Consider the following 21,432-nt stretch of genomic DNA (forward strand, 5'->3'; position numbering starts at 1 on the left):
TCACACTATCATTCAGTAATGCTTCTTACTCAAGCTGAGCTCACACAAAGATCTCACAAACTTCCCTCACACATCCAGAATCTCACAGCTCTCTTTTGCTGCCGAGTGTCACCAGCTGACACTGTGAAGCATAATCGCATTTCTCTCTCCAAGTGTGACACCCAGGAATCTCCAGACGGAGCATCAGCTCGACAGATAGTCAGCAGGTTTGTGAAATATTTACTGCGGATAATAGTTCATGAAGAGTACATGAGGAAAGCGAAGCAAACCTTTATGGCCTTGTTGCCATGCAGACCCTGCCAGGCAGGACTGTTTTTGGCTCAGCTGACAAAGATTTTGCAGGGCTGCCTGGCAGGAAGAGGTGCAAAGGAAAATTAAAGGCCTGCCATAATTACAGGCTTTTCCACATAGTAATTCTAAAAGAAGAGAAAAGTCACACATACTATTTTCCTAATAATAATAAAATGTATATTATTTTCCTTTATTTCGTGTATACTGAAACATCACTTTTCGCTTTAAGTGGTTTAAGTTTATATGATAACAATCAGGTATTACTTGAATAATCTCTTCAACAATCCTGTAACAATACCTGTATTACTTATATTATTTGAAGAAGACTTTTCATTAGGTGAATTTTTACTTTAAAGTAGCAAATGCAAGGATGAAGATATTGTGCTTTAATAATCAGTAATGGAGTAATTGACACATCTTTCTATTTTTAATAACGTTATTATTTGTACTATGTGTAAAAAGCGCCTACCACACAGCACTATTGAGTGCACTATTTGCACTCAAATAGTCTGGTAGAAACACTGAAATTAAAGACAAACTGCACCATCAAGCTTCACTGCAATGGTGTAGTGTGCAAAGACAGTGTGTTTTCTTTTTTTTTATAAAGACACAGGTTTGAATCCCCCTGAATCCCACTTTTCCCCATCCTGTTTCCTGTCTCCACTCTTAATATTTCCTTTAATACTATGTATAATAATAAATAAAATGTTATATAGTTTGATTGCCTCGCAGTGATTTGGTCATGGTGACGGTCAGGGAGTTTAAAGATTTGATCTTGGTAAAATTAACTATGGGTTTTACTATAGCAATATTGTAGATACCATGTTTTTGTTTTGTTTTTTGGAAGCCAAAGTTTTAATACATTTAACAATGGTGTTACTACAGTAATGTGGTGTTGATATAGCAAGCAAACTGCAAGCAAACAAGCAAACTGAAGAAACTCTTCTGACCAAGATGTCAAAATGTCTCAAAAAGAGACATTATTCTTTAGTCATTCTGTTAGTTGTTGGGGGGTTCTGCTGCTTAATCTGCACTCTGCTGTGTACCATTTCTCTCTTCCACTTGGTCTCTCCCTATCTCAAGGTCTCCAAGGTCAACCTTGTTGTCTATCATCCAAAACATCACAGTTTGTTTATTCCTCTATGAACCTTTCACATCAGAGGTCCCCTACAGGCTGCCTTTTATATTACACATCTGAAGACCTAGAAGGTCAATATGCATAAGCAATTAATTACTCATGCTATCAAAGCTAATAATAAACACCTCAAAACAACACCGTAGGGATCAGATGAACGTACCTTATGGTTTGTTCAAGGGTACAGGGAGAGTCAACTGACATTCGAAGAGATGAATGACTTGACAAAATGCCTCTGCCAGACCAAACGCTCTATACATCCTTCATACCAACACATACAGGAAGCAGATAACATAAATATATATTCAACTTGACAACTGTTGATTGATTCTAGCTTGTCTGTTATCTCAAGATAATTTAGTTTGAGATCAAAAATAAATAAAGATAATGACAGATTTCTATAATGCAGTGACTTTAATATCTGATAATAAGAGTCATATCTCATTTCAAGCTTTGTTATATGACAGTCTTAAAGATAATTTCATAAGTTTTGAAACTGTATCACCAGCATTTTCATATGCACGCATTTGAACCAAAAGATGCACTGAACTACATTTAATTTAGTTTAAGTTTAGCTATTTTGTTTGTGTGTAAAGGAAGCGCATTTGATTGCATTCATTCATGGTCATGCTTGTTTAGTTCAACTAATTTATCTTAGTTTGTAAAACACTGCACAGTTATTGTTTTACAACTAATTTATTCACTAGTCCATTCATTAGACAGTGTATTGTAATATAGTTGTATTCTCAAGTGTCAGTAAATTAAAGTAATTAGTGAGTAATGGGTTTACCTTTTCAAGTCTCTGGCAAGGGGATCCAACATAGGGTCACCTAATTTGTTCTACCTCTTACCTCAACAAAGAGAGGAGAATTCTCATACTCTACCTTTGCCAAAAATTTCCTCCCAGGAAATTAAAAGATGTGCACTAACACACACCATTATTCAGAATGAAGCTACAAAGTAGCTACATAGTTTTAGTTAACTAACTGCAAATAACTGCATACAATTATTCATCTACTGATATCTGACATGTTACTTGAAACTGTTTTTTGTTAACATATATGATTTTATAGTGGAAGACACCACTTATTTTGAATACACACACCTGAAAGCCATTTCATGGCCTAATATGCTGTATAAAGTTTATATCATTCAGTTCATTCATGACACTTTGCTGATATTTTTATTATTTTTTTTTTGCAGTATTCTGTGCATTAACAAACAGATTTATTCAATAAGCACTAAACTCATGAACTGATCTAATGGGTATATTAAAAGCCAGCTAACACGCTTTAAATTGCCTGCATTGTTTCATAGTCTGAAGGATCACTGTAAAGGTACATATAATATAATAGAAAATATCAAAACAAATCTAAATAATCTGGTTTTATTTAATGTAATGTTTAATCACTTAACATGACTGAATCAACAAGACAAAGTTACAACTACTTAAGTAATTTTAAGGGTTAGATGAAATAGAAATAGATACTTAAGTTAATAATTTCAGGTTATCAAATTTAAAGTGCATAACCCCCATAATCTCTCTCTTTTTTCATATCTATGTCTATTAAAGAATTTGAATTTAAATATCTATTATTGCACAACTCAGTTAGACACATTCCAGAGGAAACTTGGTGTCCTTGTCTTCATTAAAAAATATTTGTTCTTGTCCATATTTTCATTATGTAGCCAACATTCAAACTGTGAGAATATTTTGTTATTGTTGTTTTTTTGTTATTACTCAACAGATGGGGTTTGTCAAACCCCCATGGCTGATTTGACGGTAGTAGAAGGGAGTTCATTCTTTTCAGTATTAACTGTGAATTTCAATACTCACTGTCAACAAATTATTTCAAGGCAGCCCGACATGATCCCACTGCACTTTTCTATTCCCTTGGAAAATAATTTTGCCTTAGCTATTTGATTAGACTTTAAAAATGTGTGCAATGTTTTTCAGTTGCATTGAAAGCGGGTCAGGCAGACAGAAAGTTAATTGGTTAACAATTTTACAAGAGGAATAATTTTGTAAAAGAGTGATTTATAGATGTGCAAACCACATCTCTAGGCCTAGCACAATATAAACCTTTATTCAAGTAGATATAAATCAGACAATAAAAGGTAAATAATATACAATAATAAAAGGGTGGAAATGAGATTCTTTACTGAAAGGGCAGATACATTCATCAGTACTGTGCAGAGTAGTTCTGGCAAATTTTGTGGATGACCTTCTTGCATAACAAATGAAGTTTTAGTATATAATAATGCACGCATAATATAGCCAGGCTAGTGAAGTGAAGCTCAGCCTCGATTATGAGCAGCATCCATCATATTTACATCCCCTGTATTAAGCACTTTTCTGGTGCAAAAGGGAGTTTATCAGCAATGTATGATCAAAGTCCACTTTGAAAATAATAATAATAATAATAATAATAATAATAATAGTTTAGCTTCTTTAAAAAAATGCATTTCCATTACAGTGATAGTTTACCCATAAACGAAGTTGTTATGTCATTCACTTACCCTCATGTTGTCCCAAACATGTATGAGTTTTGCTCTTCAGTAAAATGAAAAGGAGATATTACAAGGAGTGTTAGCCTCAGTCACCACATTTTCATATTCCACAGCAGAAGAAACAATCCTATGGGTTTGGAACAGAATGAGGATGAACAAATTAAACCAGACTTTTCATTTTGGGGTTAACTATCCATTCAACACTGATTCACAAAAGCAATAACTTTGGTTCAGGCCTGTGGTCTCTGATAGCTTATACATTGTAAAAATATGTTGTGAACTGAATGTATTTTCTCTTTGCAATTCTGTGTTAATATAGTAGATTCCAAGTAAATTACACTGGCAGTGGCCCCAGAAATTATTGGGACAATTTTGGACACTTACCTGTAAGTTACACTAAAAAAATTCTAAATGTCCCACACACTTCGATGACCAGAAAATGTCAAAAATTGTGAAATGTTTTAATTGAAATTATGTGCTTTATACAGTATATCTAGCCTACAATAAATGCCTCTTGGTTTAAAATTCTGTTTTATAATGCAATGATATTTTTAAATTTTAAACTGTGGCTTAAATGAATATTCCAGGTTCAATACAAGTTAAGTTTAAGCAAATGCATTTGTGGCATAATATTGATTACCAATAAATTGTATTTTGACTTGCTCCTCCTTTTCTTTAAAAAAGCTAAATCTGGGTTAAAGTGAGGTATTTAAAACAATTAACATTAAAATACTCACTTTTTCAAAAGTAAACCCACAAGACATAAACAATATGTAAACATGATTCCCCTTCTGTAAACATGACTCCCCTTCACATCACTAGTTGTGTCGATGTAGTGACACTTTTTGAGAACTCTATTCTTTTGAGAAAAGGCCAATGAGAATTGGCGAGTGGAATTTGCATGCCACTCCCCCGGACATACGTCAAGTCAATTTCAAGTCAATTTTATTTGTATAGCGCCTTTCACAACACACATCGTTTCAAAGCAGCTTTACAGAATATCAGCATTAACAGACGATAAAACTGTAATGTCTATAAAGTCGATTAATCATCATTGTGTAATTTAGATAAAATACGATTTTTAATAGTGTTTAAAAATAATTAAATGATAATTGTATTAATATCCCCAGTGAGCAAGCTGTAGGCGACTGTGGCAAGGAACACAAAACTCCATAAGATGTAGATTAATGGAGAAAAATAACCTTGGGAGAAACCAGACTCACTGTAGGGGCCAGTTCCCCTCTGGCTAACATTATGAATGTAATGTAAATATTAATTATGTATAGGTAAAATCATGGTTTAAAATTATTAAACTAAGTGTTAAGGGTCAGTGATTAAACATCGATTGTGTTTGAACTGTAAGGTTAATGACCAAAGTCTTTGAAGTCCATCTTGATTAATTGCAGAAGTTCACATAGATGCAATTGTCCTTGTTAATTGGCTGATGGAGGCTTTTGTTGGCAATAGTTAGTCTAAGCATTTAATTTCAAGATCGTAGTCCATAAATAGACCGAGGTGATGCAGGTTGGAGTTGGCATCATTTCATCCCCTGAAGTCCGTCATAATAGATTGAAGTGATGTTTGGCTGGCACCGGCTGCATTTAGTCATCATCATTCTGCGACATGTAGCAGTGGAGTCCAACATGAAGCAGGAATGGTGCTGGATCCAGCCGGTTCTGGTGACCTCAGGATAGGAGTCCCGAGGTTGAGACAGGGAAACAAATAAAAAGATGTAAGCGTAGATGCCATTTAATGTATTGTAGAGTTAGAGATCATGCTCAATGTTTCTGGTTTCTGGTTCCGGCAGACCCAACTAAAGCAGCCTAATTGTGGGTTGGAGGATAAATTAGGTGTATGCCTGGCTAAATATATGAGTCTTTAGTCTAGACTTAAACTGAGAGAGTGTGTCTGCATCTCGAACAGTGTTTGGGAGACTATTCCATAGTTTAGGAGCCAAATATGAAAAGGATCTTCCTCCTTTAGTGGATTTTGATATTCTAGGAACTATTAATAGGCCAGAATTTTGCGATCTTAATGAATGTGTTGGAATATAGCATGGTAGAAGATCACTTAAGTACTGCGGAGCTAGACCATTCAAAGCTTTGTACGTAGTTAACAGAATTTTAAAATCAATACGGAATTTAACAGGTAGCCAATGTAACGATGATAAAATGGGGCTAATATGATCATATTTCTTGGTTCTCGTCAGCACTCTGGCTGCTGCATTTTGAACCAATTGAAGTTTATTTATTGATCTTGCTGGACATCCTCCCAGTAATGCCTTACAATAATCTAGTCTTGAGGTCATGAACGCATGAATTAGTTTTTCGGCATCAGCAACCTAGAGCATATGCCTTAATTTAGCAATATTTCTTAGGTGGAAGAATGCTGTTCTACAAACATTTGTAATTTGATTTTCAAAGGACAGATTGGTATCAAATATAACCCCTAAGTTCTTTGCTGTTGAAGATGATGTAACAGTACATCCATCTAGAGTCTAGAGTTTTTTGGTCCAATAATTAGAACCTCTGTTTTGTCAGAATTGAGTAGAAGGAAATTTCTGGCCATCCAATCTTTTATTTCATTAATACACTCTGCTAATTTTGAGAATTGTGAAATCTCATCAGGTTTTGAAGAAATATAAAGTTGTGTATCGTCAGCATAGCAGTGGAAACTTAGTCCACGATTCCTGATAATATCTCCCAGGGGAAGCATATACATGGAAAAAGCAGAGGCCCTAAAACTGATCCTTGTGGCACTCCATATTTTACTTTTGTTTGGTTTGACAATTCCTCATTTACATAGACAAAGTGGTAGCGGTCTGCTAAATATGACCTAAACCATGCTAATGCCACTCCACAAATTCCAACATAATTCTCTAGCCTATTCAAGAGAATGTCGTGATCTATCGTGTCGAATGCAGCACTAAGATCTAAAAGCACTAGAAGAGAAATGCAGCCGCGATCAGATGATAAGAGCAAATCATTTGTAACTCTGATAAGTGCAGTCTCTGTACTGTGATGAGGCCTAAATCCTGATTGAAATTCTTCATATATACTATTTCTCTGTAGAAATGAACATATTTGGGAGGATACTACCTTTTCTAGTATTTTTGACATAAAAATTTTTTGACTCTAACAAACAAGTTGTGGCTTTTGATGTTTCGATAAGTTTTGTTAGCTCTACATGACCTATGATAGCGAAGGATTGAAGTTGCACATGAGGGAAATTATTCGACACTGTTTTCTGAGGTGCTATGACAGATGATTGCATAATTCCAATTTTATTTCTGATTATTTAAATTTTATCTGTAAAGAAATTCATGAAGTCATTACTCTTGAGCTGTGACGTAATATCTGGTTCAGTTGAGGCTTTATTCCTAACCAATTTAGCCACAGTACTGAATAAACATCTAGGATTGTTGTGGTTATTTTCTATGAGTTTACTAAAATATGCTGACCTGGCAGCTTTGAGTGCGTGTTTGTAGCTACAGACACTATCCTTCCATGCACCTTGAAATACTTCTAATTTTGTATTTTTCCACATGCGCTCCATTTTCCGAGCTGCTCTCTTGAGAGCATGAGTGTGATCATTGTACCATGGTGCAGGGCTTATTTCTTTAATTTTCTTTAATCGAAGTGGGGCGACAACATCAAGGGTGCTAGAGAAGACTGCATTTAAATTTTTTGTTATTTCATCAAGTTCTTCTGGGCTTTGGGGTTTATTGAGTATATGAGATAGATCTGGAAGAGTATTAGTGAAGCTATCTTTAGTGGTCAAAAGAATAGTTCTACCTGAACGATAGCGTGGTGTAGATTGAGTAACATTAGCTGATTGCAGCATGCAAGAGACAAGGTAATGATCCGAGATGTCATCGCTCTGCTGCAGAATTTCTATATTATCAACATCAACTCCATATGAAAGAATTAAATCTAGCGTATGATTATGGCGATGAGTTGGTCCTGTTACATTTTGTCTGTTTTCAAGAGTTGAGAATATCGATAAATGCTAATCCCAAAGTATCATTTTCATTATCTATGTGAATGTTGAAGTCACCAACAATTAAGGCTCTATCTACAGTAACTACAAGATCTGATAAAAAATTTGCAAATTCACTAAGGAAATCTGAATAAGGCCCGGGTGATCTATACACTGTAGCAAGGGTAAAGGACGACAGAGAATTTTTATTTATATTTGCATTTGACGGTGTCACCTTAAGCATTATTAGTTCAAAAGACTTACATTTATATCCTGTCCTCTGAGTAACACCAAAAACTTCACTGTAAATTGTAGCAACACCTCTTCCTCGACCCTTCAGACAAGGCTCATGTTTATAACAATAACCTGGGGGAGTAGATTCATTTAAACTAATATATTCATCCGGTTTAAGCCAGGTTTCAGTCAAACAGAGCGCGTCCAATCTATGATCCCGGAACCAAAGTGTGTGTGTTGCTCTCTGTACTGCCCGCATCCGAAACAGTATCTAACGGCTTCTCTTTCTCACTGACCTCTACTAGCGTTCGGATGCGAGTCTCTAACTCATTAACCTTCTCCGTCAGCCTGACTAATTCCTTACATTTATCACAAGTGAATCCCTCACTGCTGATGGAGGAGGCTATTTTAAACATGTGAAATGCAATGCATGAACAAATAACATGAGCCGATGCCATGACTTACCGCAAATTGTTCGTTGTTCCTGAGCGGTGAGGGTTTTGAGATTGATTTGAATCCCTCACAAAATTGTTTGTTGTTGGTGGTGGTTGTTCTTGATAAGCGGTGCTTTGAGAACGATGCAATAATCTGTGTACCGCAGAGGAGAAAAAACGGGTGCGTGCTGAAAAAATGCACACTTTAACCGCGATAAAAATAGAACGTGGATACAGGTGGAATATGCGCGCAGTTGAATCCCGATAAGAGAATAATACGGGAATACCCGATGCGTGCTTAAAAATGGCAGATGTTTAAGGATTAAAGGCTACAAACACAGACTCTAGCTAGGTGTCAGCAGCAACCGGTAAAATACACGCAGATGAAACGGGAGAAAAAGCGGAAGAATCTGAAACGCGGTAAAATGACAAAGGATATAACTATGAACGACGCGGTAAAATGACAAAGGATATAACTATGAACGATGACTATAACGTTGAACGTATGAGAATAAGCAGTGCTAAGCAGGCCACAAACAAACTCTCGTGCAGCGTGCGTGCTGTGATACGGGTATAAAAGGAGTATGAATGATCTCTCATATAGATTTTTTTCTTCATAGCCGAGCGGTTGTACTATCAGCGAGCTGAATACTACTGCTGTTCCATTCACATCTTAAGAAGCGTATGCGGTTGGATATATGGCACATTTCCAGCGGCTTTCTCTCCTACCTCACGACTAGTGAAAATTTCGCTCCAGGGTGCTTCGACAGTGATAAAAGTGTGTATATTCCTGCTAAAGAGTATATTTTCTCTATTAGAGCACACACATTGACGTTGAACGTCTTTTTAAAGATGTGTCTTTATAAAGATGCCTTTTTGTCTTTGATTCCTGGATGCAGTCGTTATCTCTCCACCTCTGATGATCACGGGCACTGCCTCACGTGCATCACACTGAGGCAGCGTTTGTGGATGGTTCATGGACAAGTCGAAAATTCTTTTTACGGTAATCAACATTATGTAACAAATGATGTCGATTGAGCTTAACTGGAATTGAACGCGGAATATTTCTTAAATTAAGTGGCTTATGTTATATACTTTTTGGTGACACTATTGCAACAGAATACTATTGACAATATGTATTTGTAAATATCAATTTTAAGTAGCTTTCTGCATTTGTTGACAATAATTACAGCAGTTACATTATCATGTGTGTCTCAGCATTACAACAAGTTTTTTTTTCAAAGTACAAAGAGTAATGACCTTTGAAACTATTGTGATCATTTAAAACAGCATCACAGCAAATTATTTAATGCATTTCCTTTTCACCAGACATCGTGTTTTATTAACAACCATATTTGTATTCTGATTTCTGCATCTTGTGGCATAATTATCCATTTTCAAAAATGAACAAAATAACTGGCTATGTAATGTCTAAGTTAGTTCCCTTACGGAGAACTCGAGCTGCATATCATCGATATGTAACACCATCTGAATGCCATGTGGTCTGAAGCCCTTATACAAAAAAGCCAATTTATTTGGTGATGCGCTTAAGTGACGTCCCCTAGGGAGCTACGTCATGGGCTGCCGCTTGAGATTTCCGCTTTGTGTCTGAGAAGATAGGAATGCGAACGGACACTGGAATCCTCCTCGTGTTCATCGCCCTCGCTCAGAGTCTCATCAATCATGCTCTGAGGCCTAGCTCGGCGGGCATTTTCTGATGAACAACACGTGCGAGGGACCATGCGCATCATGAGCTGTCGCCATTAAAAAACACTGTATGAGAGAATTAGTCACTGGAAGGTAAGGAATTAAAATGGGCCCCGTTGTCCCAAATTGTCTTTTTCTTTGTTTTTCTGGGAGAATGCACATGAATAAGGCAAGGCAAGGCAAGTTTATTTATATAGCACATTTCATACACAATGGTAATTCAAAGTGCTTTACATAGAAGAGATTAAAATAATAATAAAAAAATAAGAATAATTGAAATAGTTTAGAATAAAATAAAATAAAATGCAGTACAAACAGTCGGACACACAGTAGCACAGTGCTTATTCAGTAAATGCACAGCTAAACAGATGTGTTTTGAGTCTGGATTTGAATGTGACTACTGTAGGAGCACATCTGATCTCTTCTGGAAGCTGGTTCCAGCTGCGGCTGGCATAATAGCTAAAAGCAGACTCTCCTTGCTTAGAGTTAACCCTTGGTATTTCTAGCTGATGTGAACCTAATGATCTGAGTGATCTGTTGGGTTTATATTCAGTGAGCATATCTGCAATATATTGAGGTCCTAGCCCATTGAGTGATTTATATACCAGTAATAATACTTTAATATCAATCCTAAATGTAACTAGGAGCTAGTGTAAAGACCTGAGGACTGGTGTAATATGTTCATATTTTCTGGTTCTGCTCAGAATCCTAGCAGCAGCGTTCTGTATGAGCTGCAACTGTCTTATGGTCTTTTTGGGAAGGTCAGTGAGGAGTCCATTACAATAATCCACCCTGCTGGTGATGAAAGCATGCACAAGTTTCTTTAGGTCTTGACTGGAAACAAAGCATCTAATTCTTGCAATATTTTTCAGATGATGGTATGCTGATTTAGTTATTGCTTTGACATGACTACTGAATCTGAGATCTGACTCTAGAGACACACCAAGATTCCTGACTTGATTTTTAGTTGTTTGACCCCTAGCGTCAAGGTATGCATTCACCTTGAGAACGTCATTTTGTTTCCAAACACAATGACTTCAGTTTTGTCTTTGTTTAACTGAAGAAAGTTTTGGCACATCCAACTGTTTAATTCATTAATGCATTGGCACAGGGAGTCAATGGGGCTGTAATCGTTCGGTGATAGGGCTAAGTAGATCTGTGTGTCGTCTGCATAGCTGTGGTAAGCAATTTGGTTCTTTCTCATTATTTGGCTCATTGGGAGCATATACAGGTTGAACAGGAGTGGCACAAGAATTGAGCCTTGAGGGACTCCGCATGTCACGGACGTCCACTCAGACTTATGGTCTCCTATACTCACATAATAACCTCTCCCTTCTAAGTATGACCTGAACCATTTTAGGACCATCCCAGAAAGCCCCACCCAGTTTTCCAGCCTGTCAAGAAGTATGTTGTGATCAACAGTGTCAAATGCAGCACTGAGTTCGAATAGTACCAGTACTGATAATTTGCCTGTATCAGTATTTAAGCGAATATCGTTTATTATCTTTATGAGGGCTGTCTCTGTGCTGTGATGAGATCGGAAACCAGATTGAAAATTGTCAAAGTACCCATTTGAGTTCAAGAATTTGTTCAGCTGATTGAAGACAACTTTTTCAATGATCTTGCCTATGAAAGGAAGATTTGAGATCGGTCTATAGTTGCTTAATATGGTCTTATCCAGATTGCTCTTTTTTAAGAGGGGCTTGACAACTGCAGTTTTCAGGGAGTTTGAAAAACTCCCAGAGAGAAGTGAAGAGTTTATCACTTTGTAGCGAATCAGCTCTATGAAATATTAATAATCAATCATAACTTGTTATAATCGATTATGAATATTTGGATCAGTTAATCGGGTTAACTTGATGTAGCTACATTAACATTACAACCAAATACTCGGTTCATCCCGTGAACACTCAATATTGGTTATTAATTAATTAATTAATTAATAGAAATGTACATTTCCGGGCATGGGAAATGTCTTTCTTACTAAGTATTAAGAGCAAGTAGTCAAAATCTATGATTAGTGACTTTAGATATGAGCTTGAGACACAGACAACTTTACATGTGACATGAACAAGACTTTATTAACTAGACTAAACATTTAAACTACTCTAACATACATATACATACATTCATACAGTTTACCAAGGGAAAGAGGGCTGAAGCAGAATACAGGAAGGCAAGAAGTTATAGCATTGTTTGAAGTTCAGCAGATCAACAGCCTGAGCAAACCATCATATTAGTTCTGACACGCCCTTTTTAGAAAGGGGTTAAGGATACTTAATGTATCAAATAATGAGACTAAGTTTGATACTTGCATGTCCCATTTGAATTAAACTGTCCTGATGCAATTTGTTGATGGCTTGAGTTGATCTTTGATGATGTTGTCTTGATGAGAGAGAACCAGTGGGAGTCAGAGACAAGGCCGTAGCCTGGCGCACGCTTGGGAGTCCTTGGGGCCTTCTAGTTTGGCATCATTCAGCGAGAGAGTGAGAGAGCACAAGGCTCAGAGGACCAGAAAACAGGAGAGGCAGGAAGCAAGAGCGAGAGAGCTAAGAGAGGGCTAAGAGCGCGAAGAGATAAGAGAAGAGGAAGGAAGTGGGCACAGTAGTTTTATACCCTTAGAAAACATGTCCCACCTCTCATTGGCTCGACCAATGAGAAGGGTTTGGGTTCCAGGTGGGAATTTGGTTTATTGCTCTTTGTTCTCACATTTCTCATTGCATGTGCAAGAAAGAAAACTAGGAAATATACTTGTAATACTAATATGTTGTTGTTATCGACATATCATGTACACAGTCATTTCAATCTTCGAAATACCAAGTTATAGAGACCAAATATGCCACACATATGATTCCGGGTAACCATGGTATGCAAAGTCTGAAACATTAACCCATTAGTTTGCAAGAAGACATAGATCAAGCGCATTTAAGGGAAAATGTGAGATGGCACATTAGATACATGTCAATATTTATCACATGGATATATAGAATATATATATAGGATTAACAGGGTTCATTTCTCTTTCTCCGTAAGAGAATGAAGTGAGGGTCAGCACTTCTCTGAACATTCCTTTGGAGGTCGTAAAAGTCTTCCTTACTCTGGGCATGAGAGAGTTCCTTTGTCAAGGCTCATTTGCATGTTTGACAGTAAGAGATTTTGGGCTGAATGACTCAAAAGATAGTAAAACATCGCGTAATATCATTCTACAGAGATCTTATATTCGAATTCAGCTCGGACAAATCGTAAGGTTTAATTTGATACCAAGAAACATGTGTTTAGTACACTTAAAAAGGGAATATACACTGAGGCTATTAAATATGAGGCCTCAGAGTTTAAAACACACAACGAAACAGTTCTAACGAGTTTGATATACCTCAGAAATACACAACATACAGGGATTACACGTATTTCATTAGCAATATGCAGTTCTGTGTTTAACTGAAAAACACACACACACACATTTTTACGTTCAAAGTTTCCCCCTTCCTGTCCACACGATAAGCACGTGGTGAGCATGCGGATGTCACATGCGGTTCTCTGTCAATAGCTCATTGTCTCTTTGTCAATACATTTATTGTGCTTGTGGAGACTAGTTGGCGCTATTTCAGTAATTAGGGGAGTTTCAACAGTAAGTTCTTGTTTGTTCGGAACCTGCCGAGTTAATGATTCCTTCATTGATTCCCCCAGTCGCTACAGTCCCCCTTTTCGCCAGGTGATGTCCCTGTTGGAGACATCATCGGGCGACAATCATCACAATGGCGGATGGCAGGTGAATCATGAGGGTTTTGTAGAAGGTGGTTGTTCCACGGTGTGTGATGTAGACAGTAGCCACATCCAGGTCTCTGCAGCAGGTGCAGAGGCAGCAGGTGCCTTGACAGTGTGTCACCTGTCATTATGAAGTCAGTTCGTTTGAGGAAGGTGCTTGTTTGTGGCTGCAGGGAGTGGTTATGGGCATTGTGTAGTGTGGAGAGAGTTCCAGACTGACCTAGTACTGGTAGCATAAGGGCAGCATGTGGCCGATCGCCCTTGGTTCGGCACCCAGTCACCAGGTGTCTGAAGTCTGCAGTGTTACTCTGCTCTGGCAGCAGTGCTGACTTGAGCTTGCCTGAGTGGTGTTGGGCAAGAGTCAGAGGTTTGTTCTTCCCAGTACTCCTCAGGGGAGTTCTGTTCCAGGAGCTCTTTTGCTAGTGCTAGCAGCTCTTGTAACTCAGAAACAGGCGTTTCTAGCTGTCTTTGTGCAGCCTCTGTTTGGCACCTGTTTGAAAGGTGTACAGGAGGATGTTGTTGTAGACTGCTGTGGGACGTCCTGTGGTGTTTGCTGGGTGAGGATGTTCTTTTCCATGGCTTCTCCCAGCGGTTGGTCTTGTGTCTAGATCTATGGCCATGGTGACGGTTCTGCCCTCTGCTGGCTAGTAGCGTTTCGTTGAAGGCTCTTGCATTGTGGCAATGCTGGGTGCCTTCTGGTACCAGCTTTGGATTCTGGATTTTGCAGTTCAGAATCACTGGGGTCTTACAAACTCTTTTTGAGGAGGCCTTGTGTTTGTTAAAGGCCTTCTGTGTCAGGTCACGCAGTTGTTGGATAGGCATTGTGTGGGGGCAGGCCATAATACCTAAATGGTGACTTACCATAGGATGGAGGTTTCGGAGGAAAAGGCTCTTGAAGCTGGCGTCCTCCTCCATCCCAGGTATGTTCGCGAGCTCGAGTAAGCTCGTCTGAGTCTGTGGTAGTAAACATAGGGAGTTTCATGCCGACCCTGTTTGGTGTCTAGGGCAGCGATCAGTCTGTTTTTAGACTCTGAGAATTCCCTTATGATGGCTTGTTTCAGCTGCTGGTAGTTAGACTGGATGTTTTCTGGCTGTCGAGCCAGAAAGCGTCGCAACTCTGGGCTGGACGTGATCCAGATCAGATGGAGTCTATCTTGATGGTTCACACTCAAAGACTGCAGGTGAAAGTCAATGTCTCGCAGGTAAGCGTGGATGTCGTGGTCTCCTGCAAGCTCTGGTGTAAATGCAGGGATATGTCTGGCCATTCGGTTGAGGTCTTTGAGTGTCGCTACACGTGTCGTTTCAAGATTCGTCTGAATCAATCCTTTTCCTTCTGCGGCTGCAGAAGCTTTAAGGAAACTGTCCGATGACGTGTTAAGCATAGGGGTTTGTCTCCCCCCTTTGTAAATCTGTGCTTGGCTGGGGGAGGTTTCTCTGCTGATTGCAAGTGGGGGAGTGAGATGTCTCTCCTGCTGTGGTTCCTTTTGCAGCAGGTAAGAGTGTCTCAGTTCTCATTGGACCATGTCAAGTTCATCTTTGGTGTTGTCCAGCTGCTGGGTCAGCGCTTTAACTCCAGCTCTGGACACATTCAGTTGACCTTCACAGGCCATGGTTCTGGCATCATTGTCCAAGAGTTCAGAATTTGCTGTTTTTAACAGTGAATCTTTGTGAAAGAGTACCTTTTCCAGGTGCTCTCTGGCTGTCTTTTCCAACTGCTCTTGTTGTTTAGCAGCTGTCAGAGCCGTTTGAAGTCTGTGGATTACCTCCTGTGACTCCCTTCTGCCAGGGTCCTTGTGTCTGTCCTGAGCCTCCATCTCTAGCTGGTCTATGCGGTTTTTAGCATGTGTCAGCTCCGTTTGGGACTCAGTGATCTGGCGTTTGAGGTTGTTTACCTCCTGTTTCAAACCCGTGAGGTTGTGGGCCAGGACGATAACCTCAGTCAGATATTTGTGCTCATACCTCTGGTTTGAGTCGTCTGTCATTAGTTCTTTTCCCTCGTTTTCCAGTTGCTTTTTGTTCTGTTGCTGAAGGTCGTCAGCAGCCATGGATAAAAGGGTGTTCCTCAAAACACCTAGCCAGTCCTTTTGGCCTGCCATCTGGGCAGTTAGGCTGAGCATCTGCAACATTTTGGCACACTTCTGGTGAGAGTAAGGGCAAGAGACTAATGCAAGATCAAACAGAATTTGGAGCTAAAGGCAAAGTGAGACAGCAAGGTGTATAATGTACAGCTAGGTTTTGCTAGGTGTGGTTAACAAGTGAAATGTGTTCCTGATTATTACTATCTTAGCTGCAAATAGCAGGATGCTCAGATTTGTGTGGATCTGAGTGGCTTTGCTAAAAGAGCGTGAGCCTAGATTTAATAAATGACTTAAGATGTTTCTTTGGGTCAAATTATTTTTCAGCACTTACTGATAGCATACAACAGGCTTGATCTTTGAACACATGAAGAAGAGAAAGAAAGAGGAAGAAAAGAGCTTTCCTATTAGATTGTGTCTATTAGTGGTGCTCAAAATTATGCCATAGAAATCGTCTAGATTACTAGTGTAGCTGGCTCATAACATTTAAGCAACTTGTTGCAAATAAACACAAAATCGAGAAGAAAAGTATGTCTAGTTGCTTTTGCAGTTTTATGGGGAAATAAAACCACACTAGACCAAGAGGGTTAAATGGGAAAATAAATAGCTGACTTCTATTATTAGTAAAAATAATAAAAAGACTTGAAGAAGTGATTAAAATAGCAGAATAACCTTGTATTGGGAATAATCAATAGCACTTATGATTAACAATTAGATTTGCTTTGGACATCATTCTATAGTTGGTCACAGCTGTTGCGTGTTCAGACCACACAATGTGTTTGCCCCTCTATAAAGTTTAGTCAACGTGCCATTGAAAGTTACCAATAACTATAAAAATTCTTCTCTATCTAAACAGTTTACATGTAATTAAGTTTTTAGATTTAATTAACAAAGTAACTGCAAATTTAGCTGAACAGCGTTCAGTAAGGGATGCACCTGAAAGGTGCAGGTGAAGTTAGATGAGAAGAATTAAAGTTAAGGAAAGAGAAAGTGAAAATTCAGAAACCAGAAATGGGGTTAAAGGAAAATGGTTTAAATCACTTCACTCTGCATACACACAAGCTGTAGATAAAGGCTTCATGTAAATTGTGCTAGCAGCTAACTGTTGAAGCTATTAGTTAGCTTAGCCTAAGCTGAGGGGCTGATAAGTTGGGTTAGCTTAGCCACCTAGGCTGGTTTGTTTACAAAATGGCGTCGGAAGGTGACGTGCTATCTGGAGTGAGCACTTCCTGTGACAAGTCGTTGTCATGGGAACTAATGCACTTCAGAGTTTCAGTGAGTGAAACACAGTTTTGATCATCAGGGAGCTAAGCCTCTTAGATGCACAGATAGTTTAGATGAAGGACATCAATCTAACTATAATTTGTAAGGCCTTTATACTGTGAAAAGGGGAGCATCGCCCAAATCTACATTTATATAACACTGTACTGAGATTTCTTCATCAGAAACAGGTTAAGCAATCAATTCTGGTACAGTTTACATGCCGCTGAGCTGAGATTCCTTCATCAAAACAGACTTACACTTTAATACTGAAATTAGGGTTTCTCCGCTAAAATCATATTACTCGTACACTGATACCTTTTGAAAATATGCTTAAATGTGTTAAGACTTACAGTAGAGATGTCAATTCAAGCCATCACTTTATCCGCATCCAAACAAGCCTGCAACTAGTGAAGCAAATGCCGTTTCGCATGTCGAGTCCTATTCTGACCGGAATTATTCAATGCACACTTTTAGGTTGACAGTGGTTCAAGCTCATAACCTTTGTTTAATCATGCCCGCATCATTCTCCACCATTATGTAGCGAATCAGCTCTATGAAATATTAATAATCAATCATAACTTGTTATAATCGATTATGAATATTTGGATCAGTTAATCGGGTTAACTTGATGTAGCTACATTAACATTACAACCAAATACTCGGTTCATCCCGTGAACACTCAATATTGGTTATTAATTAATTAATTAATAGAAATGTACATTTCGGGGCATGGGAAATGTCTTTCTTACTAAGTATTAAGAGCAAGTAGTCAAAATCTATGATTAGTGACTTTAGATATGAGCTTGAGACACAGACAACTTTACATGTGACATGAACAAGACTTTATTAACTAGACTAAACATTTAAACTACTCTAACATACATATACATACATTCATACAGTTTACCAAGGGAAAGAGGGCTGAAGCAGAATACAGGAAGGCAAGAAGTTATAGCATTGTTTGAAGTTCAGCAGATCAACAGCCTGAGCAAACCATCATATTAGTTCTGACACGCCCTTTTTAGAAAGGGGTTAAGGATACTTAATGTATCAAATAATGAGACTAAGTTTGATACTTGCATGTCCCATTTGAATTAAACTGTCCTGATGCAATTTGTTGATGGCTTGAGTTGATCTTTGATGATGTTGTCTTGATGAGAGAGAACCAGTGGGAGTCAGAGACAAGGCCGTAGCCTGGCGCACGCTTGGGAGTCCTTGGGGCCTTCTAGTTTGGCATCATTCAGCGAGAGAGTGAGAGAGCACAAGGCTCAGAGGACCAGAAAACAGGAGAGGCAGGAAGCAAGAGCGAGAGAGCTAAGAGAGGGCTAAGAGCGCGAAGAGATAAGAGAAGAGGAAGGAAGTGGGCGCAGTAGTTTTATACCCTTAGAAAACATGTCCCACCTCTCATTGGCTCGACCAATGAGAAGGGTTTGGGTTCCAGGCGGGAATTTGGTTTATTGCTCTTTGTTCTCACATTTCTCATTGCATGTGCAAGAAAGAAAACTAGGAAATATACTTGTAATACTAATATGTTGTTGTTATCGACATATCATGTACACAGTCATTTCAATCTTCGAAATACCAAGTTATAGAGACCAAATATGCCACACATATGATTTCGGGTAACCATGGTATGCAAAGTCTGAAACATTAACCCATTAGTTTGCAAGAAAACATAGATCAAGCGCATTTAAGGAAAATGTGAGATGGCACATTAGATACATGTCAATATTTATCACATGGATATATAGAATATATATATAGGATTAACAGGGTTCATTTCTCTTTCTCCGTAAGAGAAAGAAGTGAGGGTCAGCACTTCTCTGAACATTCCTTTGGAGGTCGTAAAAGTCTCCCTTACTCTGGGCATGAGAGAGTTCCTTTGTCAAGGCTCATTTGCATGTTTATGACAGTAAGAGATTTTGGGCTGAATGACTCAAAAGATAGTAAAACATCACGTAATATCATTCTACAGAGATCTTATATTCGAATTCAGCTCGGACAAATCGTAAGGTTTAATTTGATACCAAGAAACATGTGTTTAGTACACTTAAAAAGGGAATATACACTGAGGCTATTAAATATGAGGCCTCAGAGTTTAAAACACACAACGAAACAGTTCTAACGAGTTTGATATACCTCAGAAATACACAACATACAGGGATTACACGTATTTCATTAGCAATATGCAGTTCTGTGTTTAACTGAAAAACACACACACACACACACATTTTTACGTTCAAAGTTTCCCCCTTCCTGTCCACACGATAAGCACGTGGTGAGCATGCGGATGTCACATGCGGTTCTCTGTCAATAGCTCATTGTCTCTTTGTCAATACATTTATTGTGCTTGTGGAGACTAGTTGGCGCTATTTCAGTAATTAGGGGAGTTTCAACAGTAAGTTCTTGTTTGTTCGGAACCTGCCGAGTTAATGATTCCTTCATTGATTCCCCCAGTCGCTACAACTTCTAGGAGATCTGCTTCTAAACAGTTGAACACACTTTTGAAAAAAGATGTGGGAAGTGCATCAAGGGCGCAGGTTGATGTTTTAAGGTGCTGTATGGTTTCTTCCTAAATTTTGCCATCAATTTCTTTGAAATCAGACATAGTAACTACTTTCTCAGGTTGTGGTTTGATTTGTCTGACCCCAGCACAACTCAAGGATGTGCTGATCACCTTTCTGATATTATTGATTTTTTCAGAGAAGAAAGAAGCAAACTCACTGCACTTGCTGTCTGAGAGCATTTCACTGGGAATCTGGCTTGGGGGGTTTTTCAGACTCTCTACAGTCGCAAAAAGAGTGCGTGTGTTGTTTAAGTTGCTGTTTATAATATTCGAGAAGAAAGTCTGTCTAGCTTTGCCTAGTTCCATATTAAAAGCATGGATGCTGTCTTTGTAGTTGTTATAATGGACTACAAGTTTTGTCTTCCGCCACATGCGCTCTGCTTTTCTGCATTGTCTTTTCATATTTTGCACTGCTGTTGAGTTTCTCCAAGGTGCTTTTTGTCTGCCACTCTTCTTCCTGACTTTCACAGGAGCAATATCATCAATTACACTTTTAACTTTTTGAGTTAAAAGCATCAAGGAGAAAATCAACAGAGTCAGCAGATATACTTGGTATTAAAGATATAGCCTTCATAAATAGTACACTAGTGTTCTCATTTAAGCATCTCTTCTTGACAGACACAGATCTAGCTTCAATGGCAGGAGAGATCAATATATCAAAGAAAATACAGACATGATCAGACAGTGCTACATCCTTAATAACAATCAATGAAATGTTTAGACCGTTACTGATAAGTAAATCTAGAGTGTGTCCATGATTGTGTGTGGGTCCATGTACATGCTGAGTCAGATCAAAAGTTTTTAAAACAGTTATGATTTCTTTTGTCATATTGTTTTCTGCATTATCTATGTGAATGTTAAAGTCTCCAGCAATGGCAAAACAGTCAAACTCTGAGGTAATTGTTGATAACATTTCTGTAAAGTCCTCAGCAAAGGCTGGAGAGTATTTTGGAGTCCTGTAAGTAATGATAAGTAAAATGCGTGGAACACCTTTTAACACACTACCCAGATATTCGAAAGACGGGTAATTCCCAAATGATATTTGCTTACATTGATAGACATCTTTAAAGAGAGCAGCTAAACCCCCACCTCTCCTACCTTCTCTGCAGACACTCAAATAAGTAAAGTTAGGAGGGGATGTTTCATTAAGGACTGTTGCACTACGAATAAGGCATGAATAAGGCAATAGAGGAGTGGCCTCAGCCTCTCTCTCTCCCTTCCCCATTCTAAACGCTGCGGAGGGATCATGCATGGACAGGTGAGCCCGGCCACAGAATGGGGGGGCTGGAATAAGAGAATATTCTCCAACTGAATGATAGCAAACCAACACGCGAAGAGTTTCGTCAGAGCCATTATTCTCTCGGTATTCTATTAGATGCAAGGTATTTTAACTCGTTTATCTTTCACCCTTTCCGTGGATTGCGCAGGCATTCTGCCGAGAAAGATGTACTGCTACCTCTGCTCTGCATAGAT

Source organism: Xyrauchen texanus, chromosome 13 (genome assembly GCF_025860055.1).
Source record: "Xyrauchen texanus isolate HMW12.3.18 chromosome 13, RBS_HiC_50CHRs, whole genome shotgun sequence".
Classification (NCBI taxonomy): Eukaryota; Metazoa; Chordata; class Actinopteri; order Cypriniformes; family Catostomidae; genus Xyrauchen; species Xyrauchen texanus.